This window comes from Onychomys torridus, chromosome 19, assembly GCF_903995425.1.
Source record: "Onychomys torridus chromosome 19, mOncTor1.1, whole genome shotgun sequence".
Classification (NCBI taxonomy): Eukaryota; Metazoa; Chordata; class Mammalia; order Rodentia; family Cricetidae; genus Onychomys; species Onychomys torridus.
In genome coordinates this window covers 58,826,927-58,838,970 of record NC_050461.1, presented here as the reverse complement: position 1 = coordinate 58,838,970, position 12,044 = coordinate 58,826,927, and positions in this window count along the sequence as shown.

Genomic DNA, 12,044 nt, shown 5'->3' with positions numbered 1-12,044 from the left:
ATTTGAGATGACTTTTTTTCTACCTAAAACATTGTTGTTAAGATGAACTAAAAAAAAAAAAATTATTTTTATTTTATGCATATGGGTATTTTGCCTGCATATATGTCTGTGTACCAGATGTATATAGTGCCCACAGAAGCCAGAAGATGGCATTGGATCCCCTGGGTCAGAGTTAAAGATGGTTATGAGCCACCATGTAGATACTGGGATTTGAACCCAGGTACTCAGGAAGAGCTCTTAAGTGCTGAGCCATCTTGCCATAGCTGTGGGGGTTTTGTTTCTGTTTATTTTCTTTTACATGGGCTCAAACCATCCTCCCATTCATTCCCTTAAGTGTTTGGGGCTGCAGACGTCTACCATTGGGGCTGACTCTCAAGTGAATTTGGATTTTAAATCATTAGGCTAGGATTGAGGGCTGAAAGGTGGATTGACAAGACATCATGACCTTACTTGTGAACTTACAGATGAATTCAAACAGTTCTATTTACAAAAAGGCCAAGATGGCAAGAATAGTTGAGGCCCCCCTGTAACTGGTCAACACTGAGGTAGTGACGTGGAAAACTTGGTAGGTGGAGAACAGAATGTCCCTGGGTAGGATCCTGCAGAGGAAGCAATGGTTCCCAGGAAAATGGCTTGTGGGTATAGCTTACAGCCTAGAAATTCTTGCTACCAGAACTACATCAACCTGGGCCTGTGAGGTTGAGCAGCCTCAAATCAGCACTTCAACAGAAGTTAGACTGTAGTCCTGCAGGGCAGATCTACTTCCAAAGACAACAGCTTCTAGAAGGTTGTCCTATCCATGTCTGCCTGCTTTCATGGTGGCTGGGTGGACTGAGGTTTATTCCTGTAGACCTGCCTCTCTTCCCAAGAAACAGGAACCAGGAAGGGGAAGGTCCTTGTAGCTGACTGAGTCCATGCTGGTATGAATGTAAGTGGACAAGATACCAAAGATAATCTTAGTTTCTGGCATCTCAGTTGGGAGCTTGGTTTGGCCTCTTTAAAGATTTATTTATTATGTATACACTGTTCTGCCTGCGTTTCTACCTGCAGACCAGAAGAGGGCATCAGATCTCATTATTAACGGTTGTGAGCCACCATGTGGTTGCTGGGAATTGAACTCAGGACCTCAGGAAGAACAGCCAGTGCTCTTAACCTCTGAGCCATCTCTCCAGCCCTGGTTTGGCCTCTTACACACTCAACGAGTTTCCTGTTTAATTTTTCAGTGCCTCAAAGAAGCATCTGTGTTGTGTTGCTGGGTCCTGCGGTTCCCTCAGGGGAAGGGGTGAGAAGGCTCCCCTGTATGCTCCATGTATGTCCCTCTCACCCAGCAGAGCCATGATCGTGTCCTGTTTGTGCACTGCCCACCCAGCTGGGGTGGTTGAAGCCCCTTTCTCCATCTTTGCTTTGTGCCTTGTTAACTGTGGACCCCAGCTGGCTGCTGTTGTAAGTCCTTGCCAGGTTTGCCATCATCCACTTTGCAGGCATTAGTTAAGACTGTTCTCGTTTGCACGTTTGTGGGACCTGCCTGTAGCTTGACTGACAGCTCCAGGATGTAGCTGCAGTCTTCCTGGATTGCTCCGCATTTAGCTCCTTGTCTATGGGGCATTCTCCTAGGTGAAAGTCTTGCTGTTTGTTCCATTACTTAGTTGCTTCAGAAATAAGGACTTATGGTTAGCTCAACCTCACCAGCCCAGAAATGGTTATCTCATAGCTACAAGCAACCGTGTCCATCTTCCTTAGAGCCCTAGACTTTTCCATTTTAACCCTTACTTTTCCTCTGCCTCTAGCCTCTGTTCTCACAGCAGCATATGTAAGCAACTTGCAGTTTCCTTTACCACGTACAGCTCCTGCTCACCATGCCGTTGGAGATGAAGATCGCTGGCAAGTATTTCCCCTCTTCCCTTCCCCTTCTCCCTTCTCCTATGGTCTGAGGCTTTGGTCTTTCTGACATAGGTTCTGAGCTTTGGTAGGACAGCTCCTGCCTCTCTATCCAGCTGTACTGGTTCCTGGACCTTGCGTGCCATTGAGGTACTGTGGCATTGCTGGGCTGGCTACACTGCCATCTTCTGTCTGCAGGACCCTACCCATCTCATGTTCACCTTGGCACTGCCAGTCTCCCCCGACTTCAAGGCTCAGGTTAGAGCCAGTTTTCTGCCATGATCATGCCAAATTCTAATGGCCATGTCACCCAAGAGTGGGCTCACCCTAGATGGTACCATCCAACCGCGTGTATGTTCAGGTGTGAAGGCAGTCACCAGCCTCCATCGGACGCTCTCTGTGAGCCCTGAAGACCTAGCACCCCTGCCCACCCCAGTTCCCTTCAGGCCTTGACCCTACACCCTGTGCCTGAAGCTCAGCTTCCCAGTTAACTCAGTCTGCAGCGGAGTGATAGTGACAGAGAAATTGGTGTGCTGCCTGCCACACCAAATGAAGAAGCTTGGCTGAGAAGATGATGGAAGGCTGTGTGTGGAGACAGGCCAGAAAGAAGCTACCAGAAAGCTGCTCTTGGATTATGTGATCTATGATTGACATGCAGAGGGCCACTACAAGGAAAAAATGTCCCTAGTGAGGAGTATGGGGGTCAGTGGAGACACAGAAAGTGGGGTGACAGACAAAGCATGACACTAAGCACTGCAGAGCATGTGCATGACCCACTGGCAGTGTTGTTGGGCAGGTCATTCAGTCTAGGGTACCCAGTGTCCCATCTGTTAGAAGCAGTCTTTAAAACCCTGGGATTCACAGTGTAGACCAGGCTGGCCTCCTGTTTATGGCCCACAAGGCAATGCTGGGGCTACAGGCTTTTGCCACCCTGCCTGACGAGTTACTTTGTTTAAAGTCATCTTGTCTGGTGACAGTGCAGCCATTCTTGCCCTGGCCCTGTTGGCGTGGGGTATCATTTCCTTTCAACCTCCATATGCCTTTGAATTCTAGACCATCTCCTGTAGATGCCATGGAGTTGGTTCATTCGGTGTATTATTCTTAGTGTTTTGGATGGAATGGTTATAGTTGAATTTATGTGTGCAACTTGAATGTCTTTTTTATAAGGCTCAGATCTGTATCTTTGTTTTTATTTGTACTTGGTGAATATTTTCTTACTTTCCAGTGTAATTCCCCAAATCATTACTTTTCTTTATCTTTGAAAGTTACCTTCTCAGTGGCTGCTCCAGGGCCTACAGCCTACGTCTCAGTTTTCCAGTGTCTTCGTCTGACCTCTAGCAGGTATCTATGCCCCTGCCTTTGTGCTGCGTGCCCAGTAACTAGCCCAGCATCTGCTGGGACTGCTGCTTTCTGTAACTGGTTTTAAAGTGCCTGAGCTTAAGAAGTGAGCCAGGGCAGCTCAGAGGGAGGGAGGGAGGGAGGGAGGGAGAGAGAGGAAGGAAGGAAGGTCAAATGGAGTGAAGAGGACATGCACCTGTCAAGAAGGAGACCTCCCTCCTGATTGTGCTAGCCAACCCTGTTCCCTCTCTCCAGAATGTGTCCCATGTCATGCCACTTACTGTGGTTTCTCACTAATGGCCTGAGTTTAACTATGTAAAGATGTGTTGCATTTGCAATCACTAAATAAAATTAGCCTGGGCTCAGAGAGGCGGGGTTAGCAACTAGTTGACAGGAAGTAGTGGGGAGGAGCACAGCATGGGTTTTTTTACTTGGGGCAGTGTGGAAGGAGAACTTCAGGATGCCAGCAGAGAGAGAAAGTTAGCCAGTTGCTACTCTAACTTGCTGAACTTGCAGGTTTTTACCCTAGCCTTTGAATCTCAAGTTTTATCAGAACATTAGAGATTTAGTTAAAGCTGCCTGTAGCAACAGAGCCATTGTCTGGGGGACAGAATTCCCCCAGGCTAAGGCCTGGGCAGCTAGGCTGCTAAGTGCACCAAGCTTTTTTTTTTTTTATTTACTGGGGTGCATTGCCATTGTGAACGTGTGGCAGTCTGCCCTCTTCTTCCACCACAGGTGCTGGAAATCAAAATCAGGTTGTCAGGTTTATAGAGCAAGCACTTTATCTTATGAGCCATCTCTCCAGCCCAATTTTTTTTAATAAATGTTTTTCATACAATATATTCTGATCACTGTTCCCCACCCTCATCTCCACCCATATCCTTCTCAGCCATCTCCAACAACCACCACCAACCCATCCAAAACCACACCTTTCTTTCTCTTTAGAAAACAGGTAAAAAAATAAATAAAAAATAAAAGCATGAGAAACACAGACACACACACATACAACCCCATGAAAACAATATATAAGCATATGAAACCATGTCATATAAACAAAATATCAGTAAGGCTGAAAAAAGAAAAAAGCTTTAACAAAGCAATGAGACAAAAAAGTCAACAAAAACACCCTTGAGTTCATTTTGTGCTAGCCATCTGCTGCCAGACATGGGGCCTGCCCTTAGTGTGTTGTGTATACTCAGTGAGACTCCATTGTAGAAATTAACTTTTCCCTTCCCAGCACTGGACCACAGCAGGCTTGAACCTGTGCAAGCCCTGTGCATGCTGCCTCAGTCTCTGAGTTTATATGTGTGGGTCCTACTGTGTATGGAAGACACTGTTTCCTTGGTGTCTTCCATCCCCTCTGGGTCTTAGGATCTGTCTCCTCTTCTGAGAATTCCCTGTACCCTGAGGGGAGGGATTTGATGAAGACATCCTGTTTAGTACTGAGCGTTCCAAGGTCTATAACTCTGCACATTGTCCAGTTGTTGGTCTCTGTATAGTTCTCATCTACTGTAGGAGGGAGCTTCTCTGATGATGGCTGAGTGGGACACTGATCTCTAGGTAGAGTGGAATGTCATTAGGAGTCATTTGTTGCTGTGTTTCTTTAGTAGAACTACACTATTTGGTTTTCCCTTAGGTCCATGGCTTATCTGGTCTCAGTTACTGATCACTCCAGCAGTGTCAGGCATGGGTTCCATCTCCTGGAATGGGCCTTCCAGCCAGTTAGAGAGTGGGTGGTTACTCCCACAATGTTGTGGACACCATTGAACTGGTACATCCCAGCAGTTTACCACTGCAGATCAAAGGGTTTATAGTTTGGGTTGGTGTTCAACCTCTCTCCTCTGGTGGCTTACAGAGGACCTTCCAGTGCTATGAATACTAGTTGGCAGGGTGCAGGCTGTAGTTAGCACCAGCTTGACTTCTCTGTGCTCAGTGAGAATATTGTCTTCAGCAATAGGGCCTCACCATCAGCTTGTGGAGGACAACCAATAGCCTAAGTTGTTTGGGGATTTCTGTGGGGCCCTTCTGGCCAAAACTTCAACTAGAAGTAACCCATTCCCGGCACCCGGAGTTTCACTTGGTGGCAGAAGTTGGGACTTTGTCTCCACTGTTATTTGGTGGCTCCATTTCGATTTCTTGAATATGTGTACATTTAAGAAGCTTCTACTCTAGTCTGTTTTCATATGACCCTCAACTGGCCCTTGGTGTTAGCTGTCCCCCGGAATTCCCTTTCTTACTCCCTTTCCCTCTCTGGCAGTTTAATCCTCCCAGTCTCCCCCCACCCATCTCTAACTGTATGTTCTGTTTCTCCTTCCTTGGGAGATCTCCCTTGTTCTATACCCTTGCTCTAACCTCTTTGGTATATGGATTGTAGCATGCCCATTGAAGGCTTAAAAACTAACATCCACGTATGAGCAAGGACATACCATCTTTTAGGACCTTTTTTCCTCCTACTCAGTATGATTTTTTTTTTTTTTTGTAGCTCCATTCACTTACCTGAGAATTACATGATTAATAACAGCTGAATATTTCATTGTGTAAATGTAGCACATTTTCATTCATATTCATCTGTTGATGAACCTCTAGGTTGTTTCCAGCTTCTGGCCATTATGAATAGAGCAGCAGTGAACATGGATGATGAGCAAGTGTCTCTGCAGTGGGATGTAGAGCCCTTTGAGTCTAGATATGCCCATAGTGGTACAGTTGGCTCTTGAGGTAGATCTATTCCCAGTTTCCTGATTTCCACAGTGGTTAATAAGTTTTCACTCCCGCCATTCATGGATGAGTGTTGTTCTTTTCCCACATCCTTGCCAGCGTGAGCTATCATTTGTTTTATTGGTCTTGGTCATTCTGAGTGGTGTAAGATGAAATCTCAGAGCGGTTTTGAGTTGCCTTTCTCTGATGACTAAGGATGTTGAACACTCTTTAAGTGCTTCTCAGGCATTTGTGTTTCACCTTTTGAGAACTCTGTTTAGTTTTATGTCCCTGTTTTTTGACCAGCTTTTTATCTTCAGTTTTGTATGTATTTTAGGTATTAACCCTCTATCGGATATGTAATTGGTAAAGGTCTTTTCCTGTTTTGTAGCGGGCCACTTTGTCTGAATGGTGGTGTCCTTGGGCATGCAAATGCTTTTCAGTTTCATGAAGTCCCATGTGTTCATTGTCTTGCTATCAGTCCTATTGAGAAAGTCCTGTGCCAGTGAGTTCATGACTGTTCCCCCTGTTCCCCACTTCCTCATCACATTCATGTATCTGTCCCCAGCTTCATCTGAAGCCTTAAATAGTAATCAAAATAGATGTTAAAGTGAGGCTTGGTTCAAATAATTTGTGTGTGTGTGTGTGTGTGTGTGTGTGTGTGTGTGTGTGTAAAAGTATGTGTCCTGAGTGAAAACACTAATACAGATGTCAAATGAATGCTTACTCAGGGAGATTAGGACTGACCACTGTCTGCAGTCAGTGTCTGGGTCCTACTGTGTCCTCCACAGCCTATGGCTAGTAAGGCGAGACCCCGGCCCTTCCTCAGAGCTGTTGCAACCCTAGCTCTTGGGGTCCCACAGACCGTGAAACCATGAAAGTGGCACTTGCCCCTCACCCCACCCCTCCACAACATGACTTCTCCCTGAATGACTGCTTGAACTCCTAGGACTTTGGAAATGACTAGTTGATGCTGTGCAGTCAGCTCTCAGGCCTCAACTGGGGCCGTGGGCAGCAGGATGCCAGGTCTGACAATATTTGGTGAAGGACAATGAGACTTCACAAAGAAACCAATGGATCTTAGAATTCGCCAAGGGAACAAGCCAGAGAAGCCATCGATCCCTGGTGCTTAGGATGCGATGAGAGATCAAGCTGGCCTCCGAGATCTGGGAAAGCTGTATTCAAAGTCAGTGAAAAGGACTAGATGTCCTCAAAGCTCACCTTCAAAGAGTATTTAAAACAGTTTCATAGCTTTGTTTGTTCTGTGGTATCTAAGCAAGATCACCTACATAAGATGCCCAAAACTAGGTCAGCTACCCTGCATACACTTTCAAATCATGCTGCTAGGGCCCTGGGGGCGGCTTATCAAAAGGGATTTTTCACTTCTTTGAAAAAGGAAAACAAAAATCACCATGGGTTTACAAAAATATTTGGCAGTGAGCCCTAAGAAACACTAGCTTCTTTAAAAAATTTTTTTCCACTGAATGTGAACTGAGGACTCTGAAAGATTGGAGAAATTAACTTGTTTAGGCTATGGCTATAGTTTAGTGGTAAAACATTTGCCTGGCAAGGTCCTGGGTTCGAGCCCTAGTCCACCAAAATAAATAAATAGGCAAATGAAAAGAAAGATGTATAGATGAAAACTGTATTTAATGGTGCAGTTTTGTATAACCAAGTAAATACTCATCTGGCTCACTGTTCTGCCTATGGATGAAGAGGGAGAATGGGGGGGGCTGCTGGGGCAGGAGCAGGTGGGAGAGGAGGCTGGGGGGGGGGCAAGCATGGAATTGGATTCTCAGTGTGGCAGTGAGCATCTGTAACACCAGTACCAGGGCGGGCAGAGACAGTGTCCTGTGAGCTTCCTGATTGGTCCAGTCTGCCCCCAAAACAGCTGATTCTCACAAAGTGACCCGGAGAGTGGGTGAGAGGGGCTTAGCAGGTAGAAGTTTGATGACCTCAGTTTGGTCCCCAGAGCCCATTGTGGAAGAGAGAACCAAAAGCTGCCTCTGCCCCCACCTGTGGGCCACAGCATGCATGTGCCCTCCCACACATAATCACACATGCATACGTGGGTACACACACAAAAATATAGGCCACGTTAGATTAGTGCCCAAATAGGAAGGCGTGCAGAAGATTATCTTGCTGTTATTCTCCAGATCAGCCAAATTTTCCACTGTGGTTTGACCTGTGTGGTTTTAGAAGTAATGTACCTGCTGAGAGTGAGTCCTGTCACACAGCAGCGGTGTGCTGAGCGAGTCCTCATTCCCCAGTCCTGACTTGACCCCATAGCCTTGTCTAATAGGACCACTCAAAGATGGATGCACTTATCAACTCAATTTTCTCTTTAAATGGAAGATTTGCCAACTTTAAAATTGACAGTATGCTCAGGATGCAATTCAATTGTTTAATAAATTGTTCCTTAATGATTTAACTTCTGAATTCAAGGCCACCCTCTTTAGTGTCAATCATCTAGTACTTCAGGTGTTTCTGTAGGGCCAAACTAAGTTTCAGAGGCTGCCATCTGTCAGTGACTACTAAGCTTATGGCCTTTGAGTTACCTCAGGGCTCTACAACCTGGCGTAGCCACAGTGAAAAAGCACTCGGGTCTTGAAACTGTGTGGAGCAAAATTCTGTCACTTGAAAACTGACTCACTGATCTGGTTTTGATCTGAGAGAAACAGAGTTTTAATGTGCTTAATTCCTGAATTTTTTACTTATACTTCAGCTTACATAATGTTTCATTTTATCAGAATGAAAATGTCAGGCTTCATGTGTACCAGGACATTCACTGAGTCAGTTTCTTTAGCCATTTCTTTATGCCTTTGGTACTGGAAAGGCTCCATCTGGGCATCTTCTAGAAACATATTTCCTGTGCAATCCTAACTGCAAACAACAAACCAGAAAAGTTAACCATTGACAGAAGTGCTGAGAGAACTGTGGTTCACTCCTCACATGGCTCTTGGGGCAGTGGTGGATAGCTCATGCTTCTAACGGAGTCTGTGAGCCATATGAGTGCCAAGATAACTGCTGTGTAGGCAGTTTTCCTGTGCCAGCAGCCTCTCACAAATAATCTCTCAGAAACTTAATTGTAAATGCTCAGCTGATAGCTCAGCCTTGTTACTAACTCTTACATCTAAATTAGCCCATATTTCTTATCTACACTTTGCCACATGGCTTGGTACCTTCTCTCATGCCCATCTTGCTTCTCTCTGCATCTGCTCATGACCCTCAGACTCCCTGCTTCTTCCTCTCAGTATTCTCTCTGCCCCGAAAATCCTAACCTTCAGCCAATCAGATTTTTAGTAAGCCAGTTCGAGCGACAGATCTTTACAGTGTACAAAAGGATTGTTCCACAGCATTGCTGTGGTTGGCTTCTTCCAGCAGCCCATGTGTTACAGGCTTGTTTTTGCAGCTGATGGCGGTGCTGAGAGGGAGCAGAAATGTCAGGAGACGGCCTGTTGGGGGAAGTTGGGTCATTGAGGGTGTGTTCTTAAAGGGGCTATTGAGGCACTAGCCCTTTGCTGTCTTTCATTGTTGCTTCCTGGCCTCCAAATGTGAGCAGTTTCACCCTACGACACACTCACCACCATGATGATCAGCCTCACTTTTAAGCCTGTAAGCCCAAATAACCCTTTCTTCCTCTCAAGTTGTTACAGCTGGTATTCTGTCACAGGGAAGAAAAGCTGATAAACAGAATGATGCATCAAGGTTTATGGAGAGTGCTCCATGTTAGTTGGATTTGGTTTTCTGAGTTACTTGAGTGGGTAACACACTGTAGGAGAATAAGATCGTAAGCATGAATGTGTAAGGATATGGGGGTCACCATCACCAAAAATTACATTTTCCGGCTTTTCCTATTCTGGCAAAAGTTCTTGTTTGCCAAAATACAATAACTATGCTAGGAATCTAACATTTCTTTTGCTATTAAAAGAATTAATGTACTCTTTATTCCATGATCCAGGCCAGTGGTGCAGGGAAAACGCCCCATAAGTGGCATACTCAGTGGACAGCATTGGGAATTCTCTATCACATAGAATTACTTTTGCCTATAGAAATAGAAAGTATGTGATGAAACTAAATCTTATTAAACTAAGTTTTGAAATCTCTTCTACCAAATTAGTTCATTACTTTTGAATTCAGCCTCGCTGAGATTGTTGTGGTAAGACATGCCGGACTGTGACACAGTTGACCTCCCGTCCCAGTGGGCTCCTGTTCCCTCTGACGCCCCGGGAACCCACTCTTCACTTCTGCATTGCTCTTTCAGACTGGCCTTTCAGGATCACACCAGGTGGCCCAGAATGCTCTGCTCACAGCATTTTAGGGTTTCACTAGCTCCAGCTTCTACACACTCCCAAATTCTCACAAGCCAGTTCCAAAGGCCTAAGACCATGTGATCAGATTTTGTCATAGCCATCACCTCCTGAGTTTTAAATCTCCCACAATGCAATGGAAATTAAAATAATAGTGGCACTGACACAAAGAGAGAAATACAGCTCAAAGTGGAATTGGGAGCAGAGAAGTAAATGAAGACATCCACAGCCAGATGGATCTTGTTAGTGTACCAAGGCCATGTATTGCAGAAAGGAGAGTCTTGTCATATCATGACGCCAGGTCAGTGATTCTCAACCTTCCTAAAGCTGTGACCCTTTAATACAATTCATCATGTTGTGGTGACCCCAGCCATAAAATTATTTTTGTTGCTACTTCATAACTGTAATTTTGCTACTGTTATGAATTGTAACAAATATATGATATGTAAGATATCTGATATGCAACCCCCACAGGGTTATGACCCACAGGTTTAGAACCTCTGAGCTAGAATACATGAGTAGACACCTGGAAAAGAATGATATTGAGCTCACATTTTATACAAAAAACATAACTTAAAATGGATTAGGAATGGCAAGACGATTTGGCAGGAAAGACAGCTGCTATCAGGACTGAAAACTTAATTCATTCCCCAGAAGCCACATAGTAGGAGAACTGACTCTTGGAAGTTACCCTCTGGCATCCATATGCATGCTGTTGCATGTATGCCACCCCACCCACACACAATACACAGATGGATAAATAAATAATAAATGTAAAAAAATTTAAATGGGTCACAGCCTTGAAGACCAAAACTAAACTACTTAACAAGAAATCATGAATATAAATCTTCACAACCTTGTGTTTGGCCAAAAAAACCCACAAAAAACCATTTTTAGATAAATTACCCAAAGTCCAAGGACTAAAATAAAATAGGAACAAAATAAAATAAATTTGTAAATGTAAGTAGACATGGTGGATCTATAATCCCAGCACTTGGAAAACTAAGACAGAGGCATTATTTTGAGTTCAAGGCCAGCCTGGGCTAAAGAGTAAGAATTTGTCTCCAAATAAGCAGCACCACAAGTCATGCATTTCTCTGATAAACATTGTCAAGAAGGTGAAGACAATGTCCAAAATAAGAAAAACTTGGCAAGTCAAATGGCACAGATCTATAATATATAAAGAGTCCTTGTAACTCAATAATGATAAAAATAATAGCCAGATATCCTAATTATGATTAACGATCTGAATAGATTTACCCACAGAAAATAGACAAATGGCCAATATGTGCATGGGGAGATGGATGGATATCATGAGTCACCAGGGAATGTAAGTACAAACCACAGTGAGATATCATTTCCCATTCCCTAGGATGGCCAGAGTGGGAAAATCAGATAAGTGCTGGTAAAAACATGGATACCAGAACCCTTAGATACTATTGGTGAGGATGTGAAGTAGAGCAGTTTGGCAACTGGCTGAATACTCCCTCAGGTGACTAAATCAGGAGTGACTGTAAGAGCAAACAAACCTGTCTGTAATTGCATTCTCATGCCAAATGGAAACACAAATTTGACCAGGAATGTTTATAGTCAAGGTGGCAGCAGCCTCCAGTATCAATAGATGAGTAGAGGCTAATTAATATGCTCCATCCATTCAAGACAATAATTTGACCACAATAAGTAGGTAGGTAGGTAGGTAGATAGATAGATAGATAGATAGATAGATAGATAGATAGATAGATAGATAGATATAGATAGATGATGGATGGACAGATGAATAAGTTCTGTCATAGTCTATAACTTGAAGCTTAGAAATACTGTAAG